The sequence below is a fragment of the Myotis brandtii genome, unplaced genomic scaffold (assembly GCF_000412655.1).
Source record: "Myotis brandtii unplaced genomic scaffold, ASM41265v1 scaffold780, whole genome shotgun sequence".
NCBI lineage: Eukaryota > Metazoa > Chordata > Mammalia > Chiroptera > Vespertilionidae > Myotis > Myotis brandtii.
In genome coordinates this window covers 618,060-628,877 of record NW_005371132.1, presented here as the reverse complement: position 1 = coordinate 628,877, position 10,818 = coordinate 618,060, and positions in this window count along the sequence as shown.

The window sequence follows — 10,818 nt, the reverse complement described above, 5'->3', positions numbered from 1 at the left end:
AATCCCCTGATCGCCCTGTGGCTCTGTGTGTGACAGGGGGCGGGGCCACAACCTCCCTATCCGCCCTGCTCTGTTCGTGACAGGGGAAGGCACCCCAACCCCCTGATCTGCCCTGCTCTGTGCCTGATAGGGGGGAGCTCCCCAATCCCCTGATTGCCCTGCGGCTCTGTGTTTGACAGGGTGCAGCACACCAACCCCCTGATCGGCCCTGCTCTGTGTGTGACATGGTAGAGCCATAACCTCTCCATCGGCCCTGCCCCGAGTGTGACAGTGGTGGCGCCCCAACCCCCTGATCGGCCCTGCTCTGTGGGTGATAGAGGGTGGCGCCCCAACCCCCCTCCACGGGCCTTGCTCTGTGTGTGACAGGGTAGAGCCATAACCTCCCCATTGGCCCTGCCCTGAGTGTGACAGGGTGCAGCGCCCCAACCCCCCTCCACGGGCCTTGCTCTGTGTGTGACAGGGTAGAGCCATAACCTCCCCATTGGCCCTGCTCTGTGTGTGACAGGGGGCGGTGCCCCAACCCCCCAATCGGCCCTACCCTGAGCGTGACTGAGGGTGGCATTGCAACCTCCCGATCCGCCCTGCTCTGTGCATGACGGGGCGGCGCCCCAACTCCCCAATCGGCCCTGCTCTGAGCCTGACCAGGGGCTGCACTTAGGGATTGGGCCTGCCCTCTGCCACCCGGGAGCAGGCCTAAGCCAGCAGGTCGTTATCTCCCGAGGGGTCCCAGACTGCGAGAGGGCACAGGCCGGGCTGGGGGACCCCCCTCCCCCCGCCCCCCGAGTGCACAAATTTTTGTGCATCGGGCCTCTAGTATATATATAATGTGGGGACACAAAAAAACACATAACTTTCCTTCCACCTTCTATATTCTTCTAGCAAGGCTAATAAATTAATATAAGACAGATTAATAAGAGAAAATGTCCAAACTTTATTTTATTTGGGAGTGTTATAAGAATGAGACCCTAAGAGGCACTGGGCAGTTAAGGTTTATATGCCATTCTGCAGCTAAGGAGAAGAGAGGGGGGATGGGAGGGCACGATTGTGGTTTTGGACTTTAAAGGATAGGAAGACAATTCATTTGGAGATGGAAAAGCAAAGGTTTGGTAAATGTTTGCTGTGGCATCTTTAACAATGGGACACACAGAGGACTTTAAACAAATGGGTCTTGCTATGTTCCTTACACACTCATTTATATTAAACTATAGCTATCTGTGATAATATCTCCATTCCTGGAGTAGGTTCTCCAACAATCAGTAAATGTATAAATAAATTTTGGTATATAAATGAAAAATTCACTCTAGTAAAAAGCAACAAATGACTGATACACTCAAATGTATAGATAAATATCAAAAACACTATAATGACCAAAAAAATCTAGAAACAAAAGGGTTCCATTTATATAAAATTTTGCAATAGGAAAAATGGCACTTTCATGACTTAAAACAAGAGAAGTTGCACGGGGCCATATGATGTGGATGGAGAGGTTGTCTGAATTCCTTTGGGAGGGAACATCTGAAGGTGTAAGAAATATTCTATATCTTGATTGATTTGGTGGTTACAATGTATATATTTGTCAAAACTAAGAATAATATTCTTAAAATAGTTTCATTTTATTGTTGGTAAATTATATTTTTAAAAGCTTATTTTAGCTGAAACTGGTTTGGCTCAGTGGATAGAGCATCGGCCTGCGGACTGAGGGGTCCCAGGTTCGATTCCGGTCAAGGGCATGTACCTGGGTTGTGGGCACATCCCCAGTGGGAGATGTGCAGGAGGCAGCTGATCAATGTTTTTCTCTCATCGATGTTTCTAACTCTCTATCTCTCTCTCCCTTCCTCTCTGTAAAAAATCAATAAAATATATTTAAAAAATAAATAAAAAAATAAAAATAAAAGCTTATTTTAAAGCTAAGTATATAGTTAAATAAATAACAGTAGTTACTGATTTTAGATATTAAAGAAAATAGGAATCTAACAGTTCATACTGACATTAATTAATTAGTTAGTTAGTTAGTTAAAAGTATAAAAATGTCACTTATAGTAGAAATAGAGGCCCGGTGCATGAATTCAAGCACCAGTAGGGTCCCTGGGACTGGCCTGTGGAATCGGGCTGAAACCGGCTCTCTGACAACCCTGGAGGGGTCCCAGATTGCAAGAGGGTGCAGGCCAGGTCAATGACCGCACCGGTGCATGATCAGGGCCGGGGAGGGACGCAGGAGGTTGGCCAGCCAGGGAGGGACCATGGGAGGGCCCCAGGGCATGTCCGGCCCATCTCGCTCAGTCCTGATTAGCCGGACCCCAGCAGCAAGCTAACCTATGGGTCAGAGTGTCTACCCCCTGGTGGTCAGTGCACATCATAGTGGCGGTTGAGCGGCCTTAGCATATCATTAGCATATTATGCTTTGATTGGTTGAACGGCTGACCAGACGACCGGACACTTAGCATATTAGGCTTTTATTATATAGGATGTCAATATTCAAATATAGAAGGAATAATTAATTCAGAAAATCACATTAGGACAACATAGTTGAAATAATTACATCAGCCAAGAAACACAAATAGATATTATAATTAGTGAGTAAATGTTTGCTGAATAAAAAAATATTTACCTGGTTTCAAATACTTCCCAATAAAATGCTTATTAATATATAGAAAAGAAAGGGTAATGACAGTGGAGAAACATGGCAAACATTTCTTTATTCAAGTGATCAAGTTTAACACCTTGTGTACTACATGAAAAGGTACAATAAAAACAAGCATCACTTCTGGAGTATTACTGGCAGAAGTGTATACCCCTAATCTGATCAAGAATAAACAAACCCAAATTAAGGAACATTCTACAAAATTACTGGAGGACTCTAAAGAAGCATAACAAACACATGCAAGATGTGATCATAAATTGGATACTAAAGGCCATTATTGGGATAATTGAAAAAAAATTTAGTTTGGTCTGCTTATTAGATTATAGCATGAATATCATTGTTAATTTTACTGATTCTAATGGCTGTAGTGTGATTATGTAAAATTATATCTAGTTTGTAGGAAATATATTCTAGAATATTTTGAAATTCTGGGGTACCTTGTCAGTAAGTAATTCTGAAGTGATTCAAGTATAAGGAAAAAAATGACAACTCTAAGTAATAGTGTGGTTATATTTTAATAACTTCATAAAGGGTTCACTAAAGCCATAAAATAAATAACCTAATATTTATTCAGCCTGAGAAAAAATTTTTTAAATATCTTTTATTGATTTTTTACAGAGAGGAAGGGAGAGGGATAGAGAGTTAGAAATATCGATGAGAGAGAGAAACATCGATTCAGCTGCCTCCTACACAGTCCCTACTGAGGATGTGTCCACAAACAAGGTACATGCCCTTGACTGGAATCGAACCTGGGACCCTTCAGTCTGCAGGCCGACACTCTATCCATCCACTAAGCCAAACCACTCAGGGCCAGCCTGAGAAAATTTATATTTCTATTTTTACTAGATGCAGCATAGAGTTCTCCTTACAAAAAGACACTTGTAAGGTAAATTTTCTATGTCAATGTAAAGTTAACAGTAATTATCAACCATGATTGGAAACATAATATATCTACTATACAGAAATATTTATTGAAATAGTATCTACCAGGATGTTCAAAATCCTCAAAATTGAAATCAACTGTTTTGAATTATTATTTTCTTCGATTTTATTTATTTATTTATTTATCTATTTATTTATCCTTCAGCCTCTTCCACAAAGGAATTAAACATTGTTTCACCCCCTTTTCCTGGCCTATTTAACATGGTTTAAAGAGTATGGTGTGCAAACCAATGAACTATTATTATCTTGTGAGATTACATGCTTATCTTGAACCACTCCTGACTCTTTTCTGATTTTTATTGAGAGTCTAAAATTTTTCTATGTAATGATTAATTTAATGTTTCAGTGTAAATTAGTTAACAATAATTAAAGTTATTTAGCAGTCACACGTGATCATGAACTCTTCAAAACAAAATAAAATATAGCCAAGGCTAATCTTCATCAATACACAGCAGTACTTTCAGGCCAGTTATAAAAATACTGAAATATTTCCATTTCACCTGATACTTAGCTGGTTCTCTGAATGTTTCAAGTGTCTCACTATGATCTTTGCCAGCCCAGGCTACCCCAGAAACTAAGAGGTAATGCTTGGAACACTGGAGGATAGCTAGATCTCAGCTTCAGCACCATGGCCAGCATCTCTAAATATTTGCCCATGTATAACAGTACTATATTGTGTATTTGAAAGTCCTAAACAGTAAATCTTTTTTTAAAAAATATATTTTATTGATTTTTTTACAGAGAGGAAGGGAGAGGGATAGCGAGTTAGGAACATCGATGAGAGAGAAACATCGATCAGCTGCCTTCTGCATACTCCCTTACTGGGGAAGTGCCTGCAACCAAGGTACATACCGTTGACAGGAATCGAACCTGGGACCCTTCAGTCCACAGGCCAACGCTCTATCCACTGAGCCAAACTGGTTAGGGCTAAAGAGTAAATCTTAAAAGTTCTCATCACAAGAAAAAAATGTAACTGTAAGGTGGTAGATGTTAACTAAACTTATTTTTGTATTCATTTTGCAATATATAAATATTAAATAATTATGCTGTACACTTTAAATAATACAGTGATAATATGTCAATTATCCTTTATAAAAAAACTCTAATATGCAAATCGACCAAACAGCAGAATGACCGGTTGCTATGACATGCACTAACCACCAGGGGGCAGGTGCTCAACACAGGAGCTGCCCTTGATGGTCAGTATGCACCCACAGGAGGAGCACCACTCATCCAGAAGCTGGGCTCATGGCTGGCAAGTGCAGCGGCGGTGGCGGGGGCCTCTCCCACATCCCCTCTGTGGCAGTGCTAAGGACCAGGCCTAAGCCAGCAAGCAGACATCCCCCGAGGGGTCCCGGATTGAAAGAGGGCGCAGGCTGGGCTGAGGGACTCCCCACCCCAGTGCATGAATGTTGTGCACCAGGCCTCTAGTATCTTAATAAAATGGAAAAAAAAATTTTTGAATAGTATCCTTGGGAAATGCATTTTTTCCACATAAAACTATCTGTATATCTTTCTTTTTAATCCTCACCCTTGGATATGTTTTTCATTGATTTTTTTTAAGAGAGAGCGAGAGAAAGTGAGAGGGGGAGAGAGAGAAAGAGAGAGAAAGAGAGAGAGAGAGAGAGAGAGAGAGAGAGAGAGAGAGACATTGATTGGTTGCTTCTTGCACACACTCAAACCAACGAGGATTCAAACCAAAACCTGGGTATGTGACCTGACCAGGAATCAAACTTCCCACCTTTCAGTGTGTGAACAGGACAGCATACCAACCAACTGATCCACACCAGCCAGAGCTAATGTGTATAACTGTTTCACATTCGTTTACAGTAATTATTTTTTTCCAATTCTATTTGTGTTACTAATGGCTTCAACTAATTTTTAAAAGTGAAATTATTTATCTTATAGATAAATATCATGTAAGATAAATACAAAATAGTCTTGAATATTTTTAAATTCCTATACTACATTAATTTTACTTATGTAACACAAAAATCACTTTAGTATGAATTTTATTTGTAGTGAGAACCAGAGATTACCCAATATAAATGTAGATTAGGCTTTGCCCCATTAAATAGAGTGAATAAAACATTGAAGGGTTTTTTTCAAGTTTCCACATCATCATGATGCTGCTGATCCAGGGACCACACTTTGAGTGTCATTGGTATAGGCCAGTGATGGCGAACCTTTTGAGCTCAGCGTGTAAGCATTTTGAAAAACCCTAACTTAACTCTGGTGCCATGTTACATATAGAAATTTTTTGATATTTGCAACCATAGTAAAACAAAGACTCATATTTTTGATATTTATTTTATATATTTAAATGCCATTTAACAAAGAAAAATCAACCAGTTGGGGGAGATCAGGCCGGCATGCAGAGGCAGTGAGGGGCAATCAGGCCAGAAAGGGGGGCAGTTAGGGGCGACCAGGCAGGCAGGCAGGTGAGTGATTAGGAGCCAGCAGTACAGGATTATGAGAGGGATGTCCCCAGGGGATCGGGCCTAAACCGGCAGTCGGGCATCCCTCTAGGGGTCCTGGATTGGAGAGAGTGCAGGCTGGGCTGAGGGGACGCCCCATGCACGAATTTCATGCACTGGGCCTCTAGTCTATATAATAAAAGTCTAAGCAACTGTTAAGGTGGAACGACCAGAATGACTGGTCGCTATGATGTGCACTGACCATTAGGGGGCAGATGCTCAATGCAGGAGTTGCCCCCTGGTGATCAGTGCGCTACCACAGGGGAAGCACCACTTAGCCAGAAGCCGGGCTCACAGCTGGTGAGTGCAGTGGCAGTGGTGGGAGCCTCTCCTACCTCCGTGGCAGCACTAAGGAGCAGCAAGCAGGAGGGCAGTAAGGTGCGAGGGGTCCTGGACTGTGAGAGGGATGTCCAACTGCTGGCTTAGGCCCGCTCCCTTCCAGCAGGCAGACATCCCCCAAGGGGTCCCGGACTGTGAAAGGGCGCAGGTTGGGCTGAGGGACCTCCCCCCTCCAGTGCATGAATTTCGTGCACTGGGCCTCTAGTTGATATATTGTACAGCAGGTCTTCAAAGAACGACATTCCATTCAACATTGTTGAGAAAAAATTTTTATCCCTGACAATCTGGAGCCACTGTCTGTGTAGAGTTTGTACATTCTCACCATTCCTGCAGGTTTTCTCTGGGTACTGAGGTGTCCTCTCACATCCTAAAGATGCAAGTGAGATGGAATGGTGTGTTCAAATTGTCCCACTATTCGGTGAGTGTGGGTGTGTGTAGTGTGCCCTGCTGTATAAGGGTGCCCACCCAGGATGGGTTTGCTCTTTGCACCCTGAGCTTTGAGAGAGGATCTACTCACATGGGAGACCCTAAACTAGGATAAGTGGATTGGAAAATAGTTCTCTTACTTGTTTTTATTAATCTTTCTTAAATGTATATATAGCTCACATTTATTTCAATGTTTAATAATAGAAGTGCTTTGGGTCTTTAGAAGTTTGATGATGTGTTGTGACCATAAATATGCTGAAGAAACTTAATTTGTTGATATCAATTAGTCTATAGTAAAATTGGTTTTGTTATATGTAGTTTTGCTTAAAGTCACAGTTTCCAATAATCTGTCAGCAACTTTTAATGAGGACTTACTGAATTAGTGATAGGTATACATTATCGTAGGTAAATTTCAAGGCCACAGCACCATTACTCATTGCTGCATGATTTGGACAAGATTCTTATTCTCTCTATGTTTGGTTTCTAAGCAATCTCTATGGAACTTTCCTCCTCCTCCTCCTCCTCCTTGTACATAGAAGAAATTCATTCCTTTTTTATTGAGGTATATTTTTATTTATAAATATACCTATTTTTATATTGAGATATAATTGATGTATAACTTTGTATTAGTTTTATCAACCTCCCATTTTCATATTCTGTAATTTAAATTATCTTAGGTTAAAAAATATTTTACTGCAGGAGTTTTAAGACAAGTAAACAAGAACCCAAACAGGCCAGCAAGTTACCTTGGGATCCCATAGACCTCTGGGTCAACAAACAAATAAGTTAAAGAGAGAATTTCTATGTTCCATCCTGAAAAAAATTTACTCCATTGGGAAATTTTTCCACTTTTTAACTACTTAAGTCAATAACAATTCCTTATTAAATAGGCATTGAGTGGAGAATAAATATAATTAGCATGAGCAGAATTAAATATAAAGAACTCACCATGTAGCCCTAACCGGTTTGGCTCAGCGGATAGAGCGTTAGCCTGTGGACTCAAGGGTCCCAGGTTCGATTCCGGTCAAGGGCATGTACCTTGGTTGCGGGCACTTCCCCAGTGGGGAGTGTGCAGGACGCAGCTGATCGGTGTTTCTCTCTCATCGATGTTTCTAACTCTCTATCCCTCTCCCTTCCTCTCTGTAAAAAATCAATAAAACATATTTTTTTTAAAAAAAGGACTCACCATGTAGACATTTAAAATTTGATATGTGATATAAACAAAGCAACACATGTATGTGAACAAACTGGTAGACACTATTTCCCATCAAATTTATAAACTAATATTGTATCTCCATTCTTGAGACATTTAAGATCTAATTTTTAAATGTGAAAATATTTTTAAATAATGTAAAGTATACACCTGTTGCGGACAATTCACTTTGGAGATGGATATTGCAAAACTGTTATCTTTTTAAGTAAAAAACCTGGCTGAGTTGACTAAGTTGGAGTATATGTTTGAAAGAGAAATTAGATGTAAGAGATTTTAGAGGAGAAGAACAGTGAAAATGCTTTAAATTAACGCACAAATTACATCCAACTTTGGTGATCACATTTTATCTTCCTAGTCAGTGGTCAGCAAACTGTGCCTCAGCAAACCGCGGCTCACGAGCCACATGCGGCTCTTTGGCCCCTTGAGTGTGGCTCTTCCACAAAATACCAACTTCTGCACATGGGCCACAAGTTTCAGTTGCACTGTATGTGCGCGCCCGCATGTGGTATTTTGTGGCAGAGCCACACTCAAGGGGCCAAAGAGCCGCATGTGGTTCGCGAGCCACGGTTTGCCAACCACGGTCCTAGGTAATGTTTCCCTGAAATGTGATAAGTAAAGAAAGGAACATGAGACATGAGAAATACAAACAGGAAATAATTTAGGATAATTCCTTTGTCATGTGATTTCTAAGCATGAGAGGCAGAAGGGTGTATTGGTTAAGTGTGCAGACCAGATCCCCTGTTTTGTAATCCTGACTCTGTCACTTGCCTGCTCTATGATCTTAAACAAATTGGTATACTTCTCTTTGTCTTAGTTTTCTCATTTGTAAAATAGGGATACATATATCTACATTTTAAAGTTATCTAAAAGAATCAAATTAATTTTTATAAAATGCTTATAATTTTAATACATACTAGATAGATACACAAATTTCTGAATGTCCTTAGTGCTCATATGCTTATGTTTACTGATGATATCTTGAAAATTTTCCTAGACTCTAAATGGTCCATATAGAAAATTGCAGATCGATAGCCTCACTCCCATAAATGAGTACTTCTCTACATTTTTGATACCATAGAAAGTTGCCATCTTTAGAGAACCATGCTTTTAATAAATAAAACAGAATATTTCAATTATTTCAAATGATTACTTTAGGACTACCATTAAGATAAATGTTAATTAAAACCATTCAACAAACTATTTCTATCAGACTATATGATACATGGCTTGAATCATCAGTCAGATTCCACATCTCATCAGTTTCATATTCTACTAATTCTCTGTACTAATTTTTTAAAACATTCTACTTTGCATTTATTCATTAAATGGCAGCAACTGTTTGGCAGCCTGACATCTGTGCATTTCGATCAAATACAGATGCAGAAATTATTAAGAGATTTTCATGGAAAGCTATGCACAGCCCTCTGTTGCATGCCTGAGAGAAAATAAATTAAAAGCATCTTCCATAAACCCTCAAAATAATCTATGCCTTTGGGCAGCCCTCTCTGCTTTAAACAACTTGCTAGGTCAATATTTACCTCCTAAACAGACATTGGGTATGGAATACCTAGCTGAGGAGCACTAGACGCAAATTACTTGAACTACTCAGAACTTAAAATATTTTTTTAAAGTTTTCATTTGAAATTGTAGTGAATGGATTCCCATTTTATTCTATCTTATTCTACTCTGAAATGTGTTTTTGCATTTGTGGGTACTCTTGCAGATTTAAATGAAGTTTTTCATGAGCAACAATTCATCTATAAACCATAAATGATAACAAAGATAAAAATAATAAAAAAAATCAACATTGAGTCCTTAATATATGCCAGATATACTGAGTTATTTTACATATATTTAATTTACAGATATTATAATTTACTTATATCATCCTTTTTAACCATCACAACAACCCTCTGAGGTAAGTACTGTTGCCTTTCTTCATAGATGATGAAACTGAGGCACAGAGACATCAAGAAACTTGTACTAGGCTGTGTAAGCAAATAATGGGGTAGGATTTAAGCCTATTCAGCCTGACATAAGAATCTAGGCTCCTAATTGCCACATTATTCTTTGTACTTAGGATTCTTTCCCTTTCAGTGACCAAATGCCATATTGAAGATGGCTAAAGAAAAGAAAAATTACTAAAAATTCATAACAAATGTACTTCAATTACAAATAAATCCATTGCCCCAAATAATTCCCTTTAACCTGATCAAGCCTTCTCCATATCTCAGACCTGTTTCCTTCATTTTTGGCTCCATGCTCAAGCCAAACTCTCCTGTTAAGTTGGTAATAGCTTCAATTCTATCCTCTCAATAACCCATCAGAGAAGAGAGGTAGAGGTGGGGAAGAACCTGTTTCTTCTCAATAGTTCAAAGAAAATCTTTAATCACACGCTCACATTTTAATCAATTGCTGTTGCCCTGTAATTAGTGAGTCTGAATCACCAAGTGTTGGTTGCCTGCTCATGCAGAGTTGAATCAAACAGCATACCTGAAAATGTGCACACTGAAATAGCTGTGATGGAAAAGTATGCACATTTTTTACTATGCTTTTCAACCTTGAACCAAGATATATTGATAATTATGAACTTTTTCCATAAGTAAAAGAATATGTGAATTATCATTTAGGTCTAATATTTCAAAAATGTGTTACCACTCTCCATCCTTGCTGGTGCTCTATTAGTATGATATCATTGCACCTGTTCTCGTCCATCTAATGGCTCACAAAGTCAATAAATGAATAAATTAAGGAAAAAAAACTCTTCTATTTTCTTATAG